Source organism: Lepidochelys olivacea, assembly GCF_965140295.1.
Source record: "Lepidochelys olivacea isolate rLepOli2 genome assembly, chromosome: 14".
NCBI classification, from domain to species: domain Eukaryota; kingdom Metazoa; phylum Chordata; order Testudines; family Cheloniidae; genus Lepidochelys; species Lepidochelys olivacea.
Window position 1 is genome coordinate 20,343,711 of NC_140424.1, and position 18,335 is coordinate 20,362,045.

The window sequence follows — 18,335 nt, forward strand, 5'->3', positions numbered from 1 at the left end:
ATTTGTTTTTGTTAAAATTTTCAGTGGAAAATTTCAACTGTGCTGAAAGACAGAAAACCCCCAAACCTCAAATATATGGCTAAACACAGGTCATTTTTGACCAGAACCAGAAAAACTTTTGGCTGAAAACAAATGGTTTTGGTTTCTGGATGAAAAAATGGAAATTTTTGAGGCAAGCAGACACTTTCTATGAAAATATTCATTTGATTGAAAATCCAATTTTCCATCGACAAAACTTCAGGCAGAATATTTCCAACGGGCCTTAGTTGGGATATTTAAAACTAGCTAGGCACTAGAAAAATGTGGAATAAAAAACAGGTCTGCATTGGCTGCAATCAGCTGTATGAGGTAATTGGTCTTTCCCTATTTCTGATTTCTGTATTTCTGCTTTATGAATGAATCTGAGCAAACCACTTAATGTTACAGAATCAGGAAAGCAGTTACTGCCTTGTCCGTTCACTCCTTCTCTGAAAATGTACAGACCCTCTTAAATCTTACCTGCAAAGCTACAGAAATCCTACTTCAATGGCCTAAAAGGAGGCAGTAGGTTTTCTATAAGAGACCTGCCACCAGTTTCAGAGCTGCTCTACTATCTGTTTCGCTGCCTTCTCGACTGGTATCTTTGCAACAGACTCCAGGCATCCCAGTCCCTCTGCAAATATTTCAAACCCCATAAAGCCTATTTCAGAGACCTAATTGCCCATAATTTACATGCCTCTCCTCACTTTGAAACACAAGAAGATTGATGATAACATCTCGAGTGACAGATGTGGTATCTGTTGCTAATTACAAGCTGACATTATGGTCAAGCAAAGCCATGGGGACCATAAAAAGCTTATTCAAGGTCTTCTACCATTTCAAACACAGGCTGGACACAATGCCATACATTTTCTGTCTTTCCAAGGCGTGCGCCTTCTGAATTATGCCAGCAGTTCATTCTTTAAGAGGAGATGATTAAAGAAACTGAAGAAGCTGCAACAGTGTGTTTTTGTTTATGGGGAAACTGTGAAAGTGTAGTAAAGAAGTTTCTGTACCTTTCACTGAATAATAATTTGCCCTTCTATAACACCTTTCACCCAAGAATCATAGAATCATAGAATATCAGGGTTGGAAGGGACCTCAGGAGGTCATCTAGTCCAACCCCCTGCTCAAAAGCAGGACCCATACCCAATTAAATCATCCATGAACACTTTCCAAACACTTATTGACTCAGAACACTCCTGTGAGACAGGTAAGAATGATTATAGCCATTGTACAGACTGGTAAACCAAGGCACAGAGAGTTTCAAGTGGCTTGCCCAAGGTCGCACAAGATCAGGGAATGGAACCCAGGAGTCAGTTTTCTTACTCTGACCACGAGGTAGGAATAGGGCTCAAAACCTGGAGGCTCTTATTTCTTGTTCTAGCCAGGAGACACAACTCCTACTACCATGCTCAGGTTGGGGAAAACAACAGCCTTTCCTCTTGTGTTTTTCAGGTGTTACTATCTCCTGTGCGATTGCTGCTCTCCATGCGGTACCTGGCCTGTTGCTACATACAGACCTTCTGTTTCCAATCCTGTCAACTTCTATGAGCACAGACCTTTTTGTAAAAATGCATTCCCCACAAGAAGTCATTGGGAGTTAGAAATAGAAACCTCCAGGAAACGACCCCAGAAGAATACCAAATAGGGTAACTTTCCTTCTACAAAACTCCAGTGAAGAAGGTCCCAAATGCATTGATCCTTCTTTAGGGTGAAATTCACCCCTTTGCAGAGGGCCTGCATGAGGCCTATGTACTTCCTACGGCCTGGTCTATGCACAGAACCGCACCAGTTTAACTAAAGAGATGACTTTAAACTGATTTAGTTTAACTGGTGCAACTTTGTGAGTGGATTGTAATGACAGTTTAAACCCATCTTATATTGGTTTAGGCCGGGGGTGGCCAACCTGTGGCTCTGGAGCCACACGTGGCTCTTCAGAAGTTAACACGCGGCTCCTTGTCTAGGCACCGACTCCGGGGCCGGAGCTACAGGCACCAACGTTCCAAGGTGCCGGGGGGTGCTCACTGCTCAACCCCTGGCTCTGCCCCAGGCCCTGCCCCCACTCCACCCCTTCCCGCCCCCTCCCCTGAGTCTGCTGTGTCCTTGTTTCTCCCCCTCACAGCCTCCTGCACACCACAAAACAGCTGATCGGCAGGTGCAGGGAGGGAGGGGGAGGCGCTGATCGGCAGGGCTGCCGGTGGGTGGGAGGTCCTGGGAGCCGTGGTGGGCGAGCGGATAGGGGCTGCTGACGTAGTACTGTGGCTCTTTGGCAATGTACACTTGTAAATTCTGGCTCTTTCTCAGGCTCAGGTTGGCCACCCCTGGTTTAGGCTACGTCTACACTTCAGCCTATGTCAGCAAAACGTGCGTCGCTCAGGGATGTGAATATTCCACTCCTCTGAGCGACATAAGTTACATCAACATAAGCGTTTGTGTGCACGGTGCTGTCGGCGGCTGAGTTCTCCTGCCAACATAGCTTATGCTGCTCCTGTCAGCCTCGAGCATCTTCGCCAGATATGCTGCAGTGGCACAATTTCACCAGTGCTGCACCACGCCTGCTGAAACACCCAGAGAGTGATCTAGGGTGGGAGCAGACCAGGGGTGGGAAGAGGTGTGACTAGTCAGGTCCTGTTGTCCGGCAACTCCCTGCTGCTGCAAGCCTGATACCAACTGTGTCAGTAACAGCACAAGTTAGGACAACTCTCAGAATTACCCTAGCCTGTGCCAAGGGCTGATCCAGCCACTGGGAGACTCTGAATAGAGCATGTTCCAGCAGCTTGCCTGCTGCCCTGTGTTGATCCTAGTATCAACACAGGAGCAAGCTCTGCTGGTAGATGGGTGGTAAATGGGTCATCGGCCCCATGCTGGCCCTCTGCACCCAGCTGAACCCAGCCTTGGGGTTGCCAGGTCTGCCCACTTGTTTGTCTATGGCCTCCATCTATCCCCGTCAGTCCCTACTGCCATGTTCCCTTAGATAGAAGGGGGCCATGGTCTGCTCTCGGTTACACAGATGCTACTGTGCTGAGGTCAATTGTCAGACAAACAGACTGGCCAATGTGTGGATGACGAATTACGATTGGTGGGGTCACCTGCATAACATCAAGAGCAGAACTGGGCACATGGCCTTTTCTAAAGCCACAGTGATGCAAACTGAATGAGAGAAGGGTGTAGATCAACTTTCTTTTCCCTCCACAGTTCCCCATGCCCAAGGAATGGACAGTTGCCACCCAGGTCTCCCAGTTACCACCCATCACTCACACTGGTGAGCCTCCCAATACATCCCAATTTAAGACTCCCATTGACTACTGTGGGCTTTGGATCTGGCCATAAGTGGGCTTCTTCTTTTGTCCTTTCAGGCAACAGAAATACTGTGGTCCCAAATTGCTCAGTGGATCTTACACCTCCAGTGTAAAAGTCTATTTCATTCCACAATCTTTGGGCTCCTTGGAATTCTGCAACCTCGGCAGGAAATTTGATCCCAAGCACATTTACATGGATGAAGGTGGCGTTATGTGGAGCTTCAAAGAGGCAGGCAGGTGGGCTTAGGAGATGTGATAGCTGATGAGGAAGCCATAGGCTAAGTCTGGTTTATGTAACAAATAAAATAAAATGTTTTCAACAAAAACTCATGAATTTTACACATACAAAATGGTGGGAAATCTCTGTATCTTATGCAAAGAGCTTTAATTCCATTTCTGCACCCTGCTATGTGCAAGGTTAATCAGACTGTTATACAAGGCTGCTGGCCCAAATTTTAATGCATTCATTGTGTTTCAGAGACTTGGAATGGCTAATTATGGATAACAAGCTCCTGGATTATAATAGTCATCCTAGCCCACAAGCATGCATTTGAGTTAGCATTGGGAAGAGGATAATTCTACAGAAATAGCTCATTATCTTTCAGTGGTTTGAGCAGTTTTGGCTGCAATTAAGACTACAGTAACCTATAAAGGGCATTCAGATCTTTTGCATCGACTCTTCAGATGCATGCTATACAAGTAGTCTTGGCAGAATTCAATTTTTTAAAATAATTTTGACAGCTAATATCAATGTTTATTTTTAGCAATTTTTTCAAATTTTATAGATTTTAAATTTTCACAGTTGCAGGAAATTATGGGGGGAGGAATCAGACAATTATTTAATTACAGTAGACATGAGATTCAAAAAGTTAGAGCTTTGCAAAGCATTAAAACACAAATTGCCAACATCACATGTCAAAATATCCAGAGCAAATATCCTTAAATCAGTACATCATACCAGTCTTTACTATTTGTTCGCTAGCCCATTTGTTACAAGCCTAATTTAAAAGTAAAAATCCCTGGATTTTTATTCTTAAATTCTCAAACAGCATTTTTCTCACTTTGCCTAACTATAAATTTTGATCATTATCAATGGAAAGATTTTTTGGTGGTTGATGTGTGTATGGTGAAATCAATGTTTACTGACACTTACCAATAATCTAATCATTCCAAGCCTAAATACAGGCTTGGGAGAAAGATATTGTGCTGGGAAAGTTGAAAGAAGCCATTGCAAAGCCCTGCAAATGTCCTGCTAAGCCTTGCCACTAATTTTCAAATGTAAGGGTTTGGAAAATTTGGGGGACCTTGGTAATTGTGGAGAACAGGCTTGCAGAAGGATTAACAGGACTTGAACACAGGTCAGGAGAGCCATCAGGTAACAGACACCACCATACCACAAGCTGTAACCCAGCTGCTTCCTATGATCTGCACACCGCAGCAGATGTACACTGAAGTCCCATCTGAGAGACCTGATTGGCTGCTGCCCTGAAGGTTCCCAGTTGACCACTTGATCCCATATAAGCCAACTGGACATAGCAGGAAGTGTTCAGGCAACAATGTGGATCCCCAGCGAACTGCCATGACTGATTCCGCTCCTGAGCTCACAGCATTGACTTTGGCTTTGACTTGGATTCTTCTGACTTTTACTCCATACCCAGAACCCTGACACAAATTCAGACCTTGAGCTGTTTGAATTTTGCCATAGCACACTGACTGCTAGTCAGGGAGCTGCGTGGGGAGGGGCTAATTCCACAGGTTCAAATCAGCATCCAAACCAGACAATGAAACTGTGATTGCCTTTCATGATAGGGAAGAGCATAATGCAAGTGGCTCTATCTCACAATGGCAGAACCACTCAGGAGGCCTTCTCCAGTTCTAACACAGGCAACCTTAGAAGCATTTAGGAGGAATGCTCTACAGCTCTGAACTTTGTTTGTTTTACATAATTAATTGCCAATAACTGTTTGAATTACCAGGAAAGGACTGACAGGTACCAAATAGGAATAAGTAGCCTGAGCCTGCTGCTTTGGATTTGGCTGCCATGATAATACTAGTTCAAAATGATCTTCTAGCACTCACATATGAGAAGGTGATGACGTGGGCCAGGGTCTACACTTAGAGACTTTTGACAGTATAGTAATGTTGGTTAGGAGTGTGACTTGTGGGGGTGGGGGTTGACATTTCTATATCAGCAAAAGTGCTAGTCTAGATGCAATAAAAGTGCTTTTGCCAGGATAGCTTATTTTGCTCCGTGAACCACGATAAACTGCATCTAAACTTGGAGGTACACCTGGTTTAAGTCTATCAAAGTCACTATATAATGATAGCATCACTAGAGCTGAACAAATAATTGATTGGCCTCCTCCCTGCTCCCTTCCTCCCTGCAGGTTTGCTGGCTGAACTGAAAAAAAAAATTGTTTTTTTTTTTTTCTTCCTGAAATGAAAACCAGAAAAAAATTCTTTCAGGTTGATCTGAAATGTCGATTTGAATCAGTGTTCTCTAAATGGGTCATTTAGATTTCCCCCCCCTCAAAACAAACTGTTTTGACATTTCCAAATTTTTTATGTTCTTTTTTTCCCCTAGCCAAATCCACTAATAATTTTGGTGCCTCCCAAAATGCATTTTTTTGGGGCAAAATTACTATTTGTTGAAAAAATATCACTCATCTCCCAGTGTCACTACATAGGGTAATAGATCCCACAAATGGAGGGGATAGAGAGTCAGTGAATTCCAACTGGAGAGTGTAGAAGACGGGAAGAGTGCTGTCTCCATGGCACAGACCTTCTCTATCTTCCTTTGACACCCCCGGAGTCTTTTCTGTGAGGTTTGAAACCTGCTCAGATGAAGGGAGAAGGCTGGGATGGTATCTTGGGGTGTGGGGTGGGATGGCTGCTGTCTGCAGCCTTATACCCCTGGAAACCTTCTGGACTCGAGTAGGTAAATTAAACCTGAACCTGTCTGCAATAACTTCCCTGCTTTCTGTGTACCCTCCTCCTGAGGGGAAAGGGATATTTCAAGTGAGTAAAGGAGATCCCCTGGCAGCAGTGACTGGAGGCACTGGGATAGCAGAGGAGGCCAAGAGGCAGGGTGGAAGCCCAAAGCCTTTGGGGATCCATTGGTTTTTGGGTGCAATGTCTAATACTCAGCCACTTCCAGGAGAGGAAGAAGGGGATCAAATCCTGAGAGGAGAATTTGCAGAGAATTCTGCAAGTTGAAACTCTCAACGTTTCCCCTCCTTTGTGGGACAGCAGACCTTGCAGATGTTGCTAGGACCTGTGGGTATTAAATGTTCTTTGCAAAATAAAGAGAGGAGACTGATGGTAGTGTGAAAGGACTCATCACAATTACTTAGCTTGAGAGCGTGCCAAGGCCTGTGTGTGTGGGGGAGTCTTGGGGCTGCTTCCTTGGCGCGTATTTTATTTCCAAAGAGAGTGGTTAATATACGTTAGATCTGGCTGAAAAGATGCCAAGTCAGGCCTTGCCTCTCTGTGCCACGGGCCAAGGAACTGGAGAAGAGCCAGAGGTGGAGTCACAGTGTTGTTTGCCTTTGTGTCCAGAGTTCTATCTTTATCCCAGTCTGGTTTGGATAAAAATGAAATCCAGACGGTCTAATTGGCAGTGATGGTTTCCCTCTGAATTTTTGTTTATTGCTTTAATTTGTGGTGCATCAAATGCTGCAAAACCCTAGGAGGTTTATGAGTAGAATGGTTTCATAAAGCAAGGCGGACACGAGCAGCCCACATCAGTACAGCTCACATCAGTACCTCTGTGCTAATGGGATAACTCAAGGGCAGCAGGGTTAAGGCCCTTGGTTTGTGCTCTATTAATGACTCACAAGATACCAACATTGGACTCCTATCAAGCAATATGGCTTTTGTCAGAAAATGCCCTTGCTTTCCCTGTGCAACTCCCAGCCAGTGAATGGGAGTCTGAGAGACACAAGGTACAGACAAGAGAAAGGCTGAGGGAGCAAATCCTCCTCTGTCAAGGCTGCTAAAAGCCTCAAGTGTTGGGGTATCTGTACTCCTGGGGGAACACAGAGGTCTTCTAGGGAGACTCAACTCATCTAGACCAGTGTTTCTTAACCTGGAGGTTGTGACTTCCAGGGAGGTCATGGAATGAGTTTAGGGGGGGTCACAAGTGAAGGGCCAGCATTAGGGAGTGGCAAGCAGGGCAATTACCTGGGTTCTCATGCCACAGGGAGCCCCACAAAGGTAAATTACATGCTTCAGCCCCATGCGATAGGACTCAGGCTTCAACTCTGCCTTCCAGGGCTCTGGCTTCAGTCTTGGCTTACAAGTGAAAATCAGGCTCAAGTATCACACTGAAATGTAAGCACAATATTAATATTCCAATCGATTTGTTTTATGATTATATGGTCAAAATGAGAAAGTAAGCAACTTTTCCAGGAATAGTGTGGTTGTGACACTTTTGTATCTTTGTGTCTGATTTTGTAAGCAAGTAGTTTTTAAGGGAGGTGAAACTTGGGGTACGCAAGACAAATCAGACTCCTGAAAGGGGTACAGTAGTCTGGAAAGATTGAGAACTACTGCCCCAGTGCAGCAGAAATGGCCCACACAGGGCACACTTCTGTGCAAATAGGGTATAGGCAGGGGAGGTGCAGGCCAGCGGTTGAGTGTGGATCCAGTGCTCCGTAGATCTGCTGGCCATTGCCTTCTAAGGGTATGTCTACACTGGCAGAGTTACAGCGCTGCTCAGAGAGCGCTGAAGGGAAACTGCTGTTGTGTGTTCACACTGTCAGCTGCCTGCACAATAGCGTGTTCACCCTTGCGGTGCTTGCAGCGGTATTCGGAGCAGTGCACTCTAAGAAGCTATCTCACGGAATGTTTTAATTTGTGGTGGCAAAAGACCTATCTGGCTTTAAGATTGAACTCGATAAGTTTATGGAGGAGATGGTATGATGGGATAACATGATTTTGGCAATTAATTGATCTTTAAATATTCATGGCAAATAGGCCCAATGGCCTGTGATGGGATGTTAGATGGGGTGGGATATGAGTTACTACAGAGAATTCTTTCCTGGATATCTGGCTGGTGAATCTTGCCCATATGCTCAGTGTTTAGCTGATCGCCATATTTGGGGTCAGGAAGGAATTTTCCTCCAGGGCAGATTGGAAGCCAGCCTTCCTCTGTAGCATGGGGCATGGGTCACTTGCTGGAGGATTCTCTGCTCCTTGAAGTCTTTAAACCACGATTTGAGGACTTCAATAGCTCAGACATAGGTGAGAGGTTTTTCGCAGGAGTGGGTGGGTGAGATTTTGTGGCCTGCATTGTGCAGGAGGTCGGACTAGATGATCATAATGGTCCCTTCTGACCTTAATATCTATGAATCTGTGGAACATCTCTTCCTCTTCTGCCACTAAGAGTTGTGGGAAGATGGAGGGGGTCGCTGGTCATCCTGGGTCCTGTCCCAATGCCCCGTGATGCAGTGCTTCGCATCTCAGTAATCCCTGTGCTTCTGTCTGCATTTGGTGCCACCTTTCAATGGTTTGTGTACTGTGCGGTCTGCCTCTTCGGGCTGCAGGAACGGATCCCGCACTGCTGACCAGTATGCTGCTCGCTCTAACTACACGTCACAAGTGGCAGTGGAGTTATTCCTTAAACTACAAAGGCAAGAGGAGTGCAACATTAATCTCACTGCACATAGTAGCTACGACATGAGATTGCTTGCGGCATTCATGGAGGTGCTGATCACAGTGGAACACCGCTTTTGGGCTCGGAAAACAAGCACTGAGTGCTGGGATCAAATTGTCATGCATGTTTGGGATGATGAGCCGTGGCTGCAGAACTTTCAGATGAGGAAAGCCACATTCATGGGACTGTGTGATGAGCTCGCCCCAGCCTTGCGGCACAAGGACACGAGAATGAGAACTGTCCTGTCATTGGAGAAGCACGTGGCGATTGCACTGTGGAAGCTGGCTACTCCAGACTGCTACTGGTTGGTCGCTAAACACTTCAGAGTGGAAAAATCAACCTTTGGACTCTTGTTGATGGAAGTGTGCAGGGCCATTAATCATCGAATCCTGCTCCAAAAGACTGTGACTCTGGGTAACGTGCATGAGATCGTGGATTGCTTTGCACAAATGGGCTTCCCTTACTGTGGAGGGGCGATAAATGGCACGCATATTCCAATTCTGGCACCAGATAACTTAGCCACTGAGTACATTAATTGGAAGGGGTATTTCTCAGTGGTTCTCCAGGTGCTTGTGGATCACCGTGGATGTTTCACAGACATTAACGGAGGCTGGTCCGGAAAGGTGCATGACGCATGCATCTTTCGGAACACTGGCCTATTCAGGAAGCTGCAAGCAGGGACTTTCTTCCTGGACCAGAAGATCACCGTAGGGGAAATGCCCATTGTGATCCTGGGAGACCTCGCCTAACCCTTAATGCTGTGGCTTATGAAGCCATACACAGGGCACCTTGACAGCAGCAAGGACCAGTTCAACAACAGGCTGAACAAGTGCAGAGTGACTGTTGAGTGTGCTTTTGGCTGTTTAAAGGCCATCTGGCGCTGCCTCTATGGGAAGCCGGACCTGGCTGATGACAATATTCCTATGCTTATAGCTGCGTGCTGTACACTTCATAATATTTGTGAAGGGAAGGGTGAAAGCTTCACTCAGGGCTAGAGTGCTGAGGCTCAGTGCCTGGAGGCTGAATTTGAAAAGCCAGAGACCAGGGCAATTAGAGAGGCGCAGTGCGGGGCCATAAGGATCAGGGATGCCTTGAGGCAGCAATTTGAAGCTGAAAGCCACTGATATTTGTTGCTATGCTCGGGAGTGCAGTGCTTGTAATGCTAGGAGGTGATTGTGATTGGTGCAGACGATGCACTGTGAAGGTGTAAGAAAATTGCCTGTTGCTTTGCAGGGCTCTGTTTGCTTTCAGTTAATGGAATAAAGATTGTTTTCAAACCAAAACAATTCTTTCATTAGAAAAGAACAACCAGAGGAGAGAGACAAATAAAAAAACACATCAGCACTGAGCGGGATGGGGGAAGGGAGGGTCCCAGGAGGAGGTGGGGTCCCGGGATGGTTAAAGATTTGCTTATGTCCAGGTATAATATCCAACCTTCTCCTTTAGCGTACAGTGCAGCAGGTAATGTACTTCTGCAGAGCTAAACTGCAGAGGGACGGGTGTTGAGTGCAGTGGGTACTGGGAGTCCGCAGGGCTGGACTGTGATGGGGCAGGAGTGGAATGCAGCGGGTACAGACTGGAGCCAGGAAGTTGGTCTACATTTGGTCCTCTGTTCCCTGAGGCAGCCACTTCAGTCTGGTAGGGAACTGGGAGTCAGAAGACTTATTACCAGCTCTGATATTGACTTACTGGTTGACCTTGAGTAGGACTCTTAACTTACCTAGACCTCAGTTTTCTCCATTAGTAAAACAGGGAAAATTACACCAACCTATTGGTTAAAGCACTTTGAGATCTTTGGATCAAAGGCGCCATGGGAGTGTGAAGGGTATTGTTCTAATCAAACTCTGGAGTGTATTATGTAGTTCATTGGGCTAGTGCAGAGGTGGGCAAACTGCGGCCCGTGGGACTGTCCTGCCCAGCCCTTGAGCCCCTGGCTGGGGAGGCTACTGCCGGCCCCTCCCCTGCTGTTCCCTGTCCCCTGCAGCCTCAGCTCACCATGCCGCCAGCCCTGGTGTGCTAGACTGCATGGCAGTGTGGCTGGCTCCGACCAGGTGGCATGACTGCCAGTCCTGCTGCTCTGAGCGGCATGGTAAGGGGGCGGGGAGTGGGGGCGGGGGGTTGCATGAGGGGCAGAGGGTCTTGGGGGGCAGTCAGGAGACAGGGGGGTTTGGATGGGTTGGAGGTTCTGAGGGAGGCAGTCACGGGGTGGGAAGTGGGAGGGGGCCGATGGGGGCGGGGGCCAGGCTGTTTGAGGAGGCACAGGCTTCCCTACCTGGCCCTCCATACAGTTTTGGAACCCTGATGTGGCCCTCAGGCCAAAAAGTTTGCCCACCCCTGGGCTAGAGTTGCTGTTACAGGAGTTGGTCCAGGAGAGCTGCCTTCCAGCTCAGATGATTCTACAATTAGGGTGACTTTGGGGTTTTTTTCGTGGGTGGTGATGGTGGTTTAAAACATTTCCTTAACCTTGGTTTCAGCTTTCTCTGCTTTAACCCCACACAGCTCATTAGGGTGGGGATTTAACTCCTGGTATGCTGTGACCCCAAGTACTGTGAAAGTGTATTAAGTGCTGAGATATCAGACTGACCCTTGGTGCCTCTTCTTTCTTCTCCAGGAAGGCTGTGGTGTGTCTCATGGTAAAGGCAACGGAACGCAAATTCCTGCTGCAGTTAAAAAAAGACTATTGGACTGAATAACAAATGTATAGCAGCCTGTGCACACTTTCGTGCGGTGTTCAGCTGTAAATATGACCCAAGTTTATAACAACATTCTGCTCAAAAGCATGAAAGACCATCTACCTCCATTTACTTTTTTTTTTTAGCTGCTTAAGAAATATATACACACGTCTAATATGTTTACATTAGCAGGAAGCAGGCAAATAGTTTTAGAGATAATGTTTCAGCCCATTGTGAGTTACATGCTCTGCAAAGATTGTTTCTTTTTACAACGCGGGAGGGCAGGAGAAGCTGAAAAAAAATCTCTCCAACCCCCTAGGAATGATCCACAGGAATTTCCATTATCCTCCCCTCCCCCAAAGAAACTTGAGATTGTTTGTAAAGGGAAAAGGAGATGAAACACTCCTGATCCTTTCCATATATTATGGGGATTAATTCTTTTAATCTTCTTGCAGTCATCACTCAATTATGGTAGGCTGAACCTATGTAGCTTATTTCCACCACTTGTGGGGAGAACTGTGGGGGGATGAGAGGCTGAAAGTCCAAGGAAGGAAGGGCTCAGTTTAGAGGAGAAAACTTTTTAAATTAATGAAAAATACTATTCCTGGTTTAGGGCCCAAATGAAAAGCTGGATCTGTACTGGCCTTTTCCCCCCCTAAAATTTCCCATCATCCATGGAATCAGTGCAGTTCCTTCATTGTCATCAGTGGGAGCAGGACTAGACTAGAACAGTCACTGTTGTTTTGATCACTGTGTCAGAGCAGGTCTAGATGACCTGGTATTTGAAATGTCAGCAGCCATCACTGCCTTGTCTACACTAGCCTCCTGCTCTTGCTATTCATTGGGGCTGCACAGTGAGAGCAACTAAAAAGGCTAGTATACACCAATTATTTCATACGGGCCAACAAACAGGAACCCAATGGTAATGACTTCCAGTTGCTGTCAACCTGGTCTGGAATTGAACTGGTGAGCAAATGGGATGCCATATTCCTCTTATTTTAATTTAATACAAACCTTTATTTGTTATCATAACACTTTGGTATTGAGCTCTGCAGGCTCAGTATTTATCTTATCCCTGTTCATCCGAGGCTGTGACCGATCACTCTAGAGAGTAAAGTCTCCAGGGCTATGGTGAGCTTCTTAGCAGGAATGAATATAGCTTCCTTTGCCAGTAAGGTAGCTATATTTAAACTATGTATCCATAATGCTTACGCACTGGGAGTGGCCATCTCATGCTTTAATGTGTACCCCTTTCCACTATTTCAAGTATAAAAAGTTACAAGGAGGAGGGAAAGAAATTGTTCTTCTTAACCACTGAGGATAGGACAAGTAGCAGTGGACTTAAATTGCAGCAAGGGAGGTTTAGGTTGGACATTAGGAAAATCTTCCTAACTGTTAGGGTGGTTAAGCACTGGAATAAATTACCCTGGGAGGTTATGGAATCTCCATCCTTGGAAATTTTTAAGAGCAGGTTGGACAAACACTTGTCAGGGATGGTCTAGATAACATTTAGTCCTGCCACGAGTGCAGGGGACTGGACTAGATGACCTCTCGAGGTCCCTTCCAGTCCTATGATTCAAAACAACACAAAAAACAGCAATTATCTTGGCTCTCCAAAACCCACCTCTAACCAGCCATACATTAACAACTCACTCCCACCCCCTGATCCTGCCTTCATCCATTCCCACCTCAAATACTTGTGTACAAAGAAAAGTCTGGAAGGTGAACAAATCTGAGCAACAAGGAACCCTGGGGAAGTATATTCCAGAGGATTCCCTGCCAGACACTCCCTCCTCTCTATATTGAGACAATTCCTCAGATTGCTGCTGTGGTAGTATAGAGCGAGGAGAGAGGCTGTCTTGCAGGTGACGGGCGTACAAACCATTTAGATCTTTAAAGGTCAGAACCGACACCTGGAATCCACCCATAAGCCCATTTGCCACTATTACACCTCACAGAGCCCCATGAAAAGTTCAGCTTCTTAAACAGGCTGCTGCATTCTGGACACACTTCAGCTTCTGAATGGTCCCAAGGTGCAGCCCATTACATTACTCTAATGCATGGTAACTTCACAGACTACAGGAGCCAGGCTTGCACTGCCAGGAGACAGGGTTGTTAAATTCATGGTCTAGTTGGCAGGCTGAAGGGAGCCCCTTTAGGCCAAATTCTTCCCTTGGCCACACCTGAGCAACTCTAGTGAATTCATTAAGTCTTCAGCAGGGTTGGTCAGGACAGAATTATTCAGCTCTTTGTCCATAGCCAAGTGTTGGCACAGTAAAGCACTGGGAAGAAAGAATCCTTCAGTCCCACTGGTTCTGCTAGCTCATCTGTGTCCGTTAGACTCTGAAAATACAGGGAATAAAGGCAAACTGTTTAACTTCTAAGATGATTAGATGGGATACAAATAGCCTGGCGGGTGTGTATTCTTCACACTAGTGCATGTCTTACTCACTGCCATGGGAACCAGTAATGACCACTGTCTGTCTCCGTGGAAACTGCTTCTCATGATGTCATTCCCCCCCTGTTAGTGCAAGCAAAGCCGTGGAGGGCTGTTGCAGTGGTCAGAGTCCACAGTGAGGGTAAAATGAGAAGCTTAAGACTCCTGGTGTCAGAAGTAAATTAAACTAGATAAAGAATGAGGATATGATTGTGGTCTTCCCAGCCTGGGATCCTTCCTTGAATCAATGGGGACTCTCAAAGCCTCAGGACAGGTTTGAGGGGAATCTGAAATCTGACAGTCAGCTCCTTGATGGGCAAATAAAAGGCAAGGATGCATAAGGAAATAACAGATAAGCCCAGTCAAACTAGAACAGGGGATTGTTGGCCAAAAAGTGAAAAGAGCTCTGTCTAAGAAAAGGCATAGAAAAGCAAACAGAATGAACTCTGACCCTGCTGCAGCAAGAATGAGAGAGAGATCCAGTTCTGTTGCCTTACTTGGGTCTGTTAGGCTGGGAAAGCCAAAGAGTATGGTGGGTTTAAGAGCCAGGTTAATGCTGCAGTATGAGACTAAGATAGAACTGAATGATTCCTCAACTTGCACTTTCCTAGCTGTGCTCTACTTTGAAACCCCAATTCAGCAAAGCAATAAAGCATCAGCTAAAATCCATCTCTATTCAGCAAAACTTTTAAGCATGTTCTCAAGTCAATGGGACTTTAGCATGGCAATTAGATATGCTTAAGAGCCTTGCTTATGGAGGGACTGCTGAACTGGGCCCTGAGAGCTTCTCTTTCTCTCTCTCTTTCTTATTATCCTTAACTTTCTGAATGTTTCCTGTGGGTAATAACAGGTGAGGACTCCAAATTACTAAAAATAAACTGGATCTTTATTAAGAGAACTATTGACAGAGATGCTGCAGCTAGCATTTTAGCCATGTGCACACAAGCTGACTTCCTGACGCTTTCTCCAAACTCTTCCCTCCTGCAACCTGTGATCATCCTTCCAAGTTCCATGCAGATCACTACAGTTAAGGCTTCTAAAACAGGGACATGCATCTGAGGCCCTTTGGGACAGATCCTGTTTTTGCACGCATGACTCCTGTAGACTTCTCTGAAAGCAGCACATTTCTGTCTGGGAGCAGGATTTTTGCTTTCTGATTGTGAATGGAATAAAGGTCACTTGAGAGCCTGATTTGCTATTGAGTTCCTCCAATTTTACATCAGTCTATGTAAACTCTTTGAGATCAATCAAATTACACTGGGGTAAAACTGGAGGTACGCAGTGGTGAAGCTGGTCCTTTCTTAAATGAACAGCAGGGAAAGAAGCTGAAAAGTAACTGTTCACCTTCTTTCCCTGCTGTTTATTTTGTTTTTTGGTTCCACTTCTGATGATGCTACACTGCCTCTCTACCACTAATAATGTTTATGTATCCCAGAACTGACTTAGTCACGGGGTGTCATTTCATGAAGTTTCAATGGATGGTGCCTGTTTCCTCTCGGGACCCCTGTGAGGTAGGGCAGTGCTTTATCTCCATTTTGCAGGTGGGGCACAGAGAGGCTAAATGACTTGCCCAAGATCACACAGGCAAGTCTATGGTGGAATAAGGAATTGAACGTGGGTTGCCTACAGCCTTGCCCAACGCCGTAACCTCCAGGCCAACCTTCCTTGCACTAATAGTCATAATAAAGACAAAAAGGGACTGTGCACCCTCGATAGTCTTAACACTTAAAATGAGAACATAACAAAGGCTTGTCCAGTTATGATAATAAGTCATTGCTGGGTCCTAGTGGAAAGGGGGCCACAGCATAAAAGCCATGATCAGAACTGGCCTCCTTGTTGGCAGATGCAGCAGTGAAGCCAAGGAATGAATGGGATCTGGAGGCTGCACTCCCCTCTCACCCATGGGATGGTTGCAAAGCTATTTGGATTAGTCTGTCCATTGAAGCTATTTGTGTCAGGGATAGTTCAGAGAAAACAAGAACCCCTCCCCACTCTCCTCACCCAACATTGACCCAAAACTCAAATGTAACCCAAATAGAATATGTGGTGGGGTTCGAGAACGTTTGGTTAACTATTTTTTCATTTGGTTTTTGGTTTAGCTGCTGAGCTCTCTCACTCTTGGGTTCCAATGTGCCAAAAAGGCTTCTCTCCTGCTGTTTCTGGCACCGCTAGACACCAGGCACACTGCATGTGACTGTTCCCATGGGATTTCCAGCCTGTTTCTGCACATTTGGAGAGTCTAGCTAAACCTTGGTGGATTGACATACAACCTTTGAGTGATGATAAGAACCAAGCTCAAACACTGAATGTTTCCTGGGACATCTCTCACCAGTTTGTCTTACTGAAAGTCAGGGCTGCAGGGCATAATGGAGACACAGCAGAGCACTCTATACTGATCTCAGATCTTAACGTTCTTACATCCTGAGCTTTGTCACTTCCAAATATCAACCAGGTTTGGAAAACAGGGTTTTATCTGGACCAGATCTGTGCTGTTGTTTCAGGTGTAAAGACATCAGGCCTGATTCTGATCTCATTTTTTCTGATGCAAATGTAGAAGTCATTGGAGTTATACCAGTGTAAAACTGATTTAAGTGACATCAGAGTGAGTTCCTGTCAAGGTTCCTCCCCCACTCTGAACTCTAGAGTACAGATGTGGGGACCTGCATGAAAAACCTCCTAAGCTTATCTTTACCAGCTTAGGTCAAAACTTCCCCAAGGTACAAAATATTCCACCCTTTGTCCTTGGATTGGCCGCTACCACCACCAAACTAATACTGGTTACTGGGGAAGAGCTGTTTGGACATGTCTTTCCCCCCAAAATACTTCCTAAAACCTTGCACCCCACTTCCTGGACAAGGTTGGGTAAAAAGCCTCACCAATTTGCCTAGGTGACTACAGACCCAGACCCTTGGATCTTAAGAACAATGAACAATCCTCCCAACACTTGCACCCCCCCTTTCCTGGGAAATGTTGGATAAAAAGCCTCACCAATTTGCATAGGTGACCACAGACCCAAACCCTTGGATCTGAGAACAATGAAAAAGCATTCAGTTTTCTTACAAGAAGACTTTTAATAAAAATAGAAATAAAGAAATCCCCCCTGTAAAATCAGGATGGTAGATACCTTACAGGGTAATTAGATTCAAAACACAGAGAACCCCTCTAGGCAAAACCTTAAGTTACAAAAAAGATACACAGACAGAAATAGTTATTCTATTCAGCACAGTTCTTTTCTCAGCCATTTAAAGAAATCATAATCTAACACGTACCTAGCTAGATTACTTACTAAAAGTTCTAAGATTCCATTCCTGGTCTATCCCCGGCCAAGACAGAATATAGACAGACACGCAGACCCTTTGTTTCTCTCCCTCCTCCCAGCTTTTGAAAGTATCTTGTCTCCTCATTGGTCATTTTGGTCAGGTGCCAGCGAGGTTACCTTTAGCTTCTTAACCCTTTACAGGTGAGAGGAGCTTTCCCCTGGCCAGGAGGGATTTCAAAGGGGTTTACCCTTCCCTTTATATTTATGACAGTTCCTTACTGTGTAAAAGCAATTGCAGGGTTTGTGCAGAAATTATGGGCTCAATATCTCAATTTGCTACTGATGTGGGAGTGAACATGAGCAACAAAGGAAGCGTCCTGATTCAAGTTTTCCTTTAAACACTGACCTTCCAGAGAGGGGTTTGGAGCCAAGTAACTGACACTGGGTACAACAACTGTGAAAGTGTTCTCATTAGGGCTGGTTGTTTCTTGCAGTGAACTGTGTGTCACATTGAAAACTGATATGGTGAAAGAAAATAGTCCCCTTCCTCCCTGTGCCCTCCTCCTCCGGAAATCCATGAGGTAGTGTGTATTTACTTCGAAAGATATATGATCAAACACATGAAATACCAAAGGAGCAATTAAACAAACAAATGAATAATAAAATAAAAAATCCCATGATTCTCTTTTTCTGTTTTAGCTGAAAGCTCAGATGTAAACCAAATGGTTAAGGACAGCAACTCTCCCTGTGCCATATAATATGCAGTTCTAGGTTCCTGGAGGTACTCATAGCTGAGTTATAAGGTGCCACGTAACATTCTGGCTGGCATGTATGAAACCACAATGTGAAGCCAAGCCATAGCTCTTAGTGGCTGGAAGGTGAACAAGTCACCTAATCATTCAGTTGTTAGTCATTGACAATGTTATAATCCCACTGAAATCTGCAATAAGTGAACCTAAATATGTGGAGGTGCAGTTTGGATAAGCACCCA

General features: G+C 45.5%; 1 protein-coding gene across 1 annotated transcript in view; it reads left to right on the forward strand.

Moving 5' to 3' along the window:
- The window catches only part of TRIM16 (tripartite motif containing 16), a 195,218-nt gene that overhangs the window by 37,443 nt on the left and 139,440 nt on the right, over positions 1–18,335 (forward strand). Inside the window, exons 3-6 of the transcript XR_014714020.1 lie at positions 1,477–1,670; positions 3,217–3,283; positions 3,378–3,557; positions 11,588–11,751. The gene's annotated coding sequence lies outside the window, so the exon portion shown is untranslated. Of the gene's footprint in view, positions 1–1,476; positions 1,671–3,216; positions 3,284–3,377; positions 3,558–11,587 lie in introns of the transcript that reaches the window.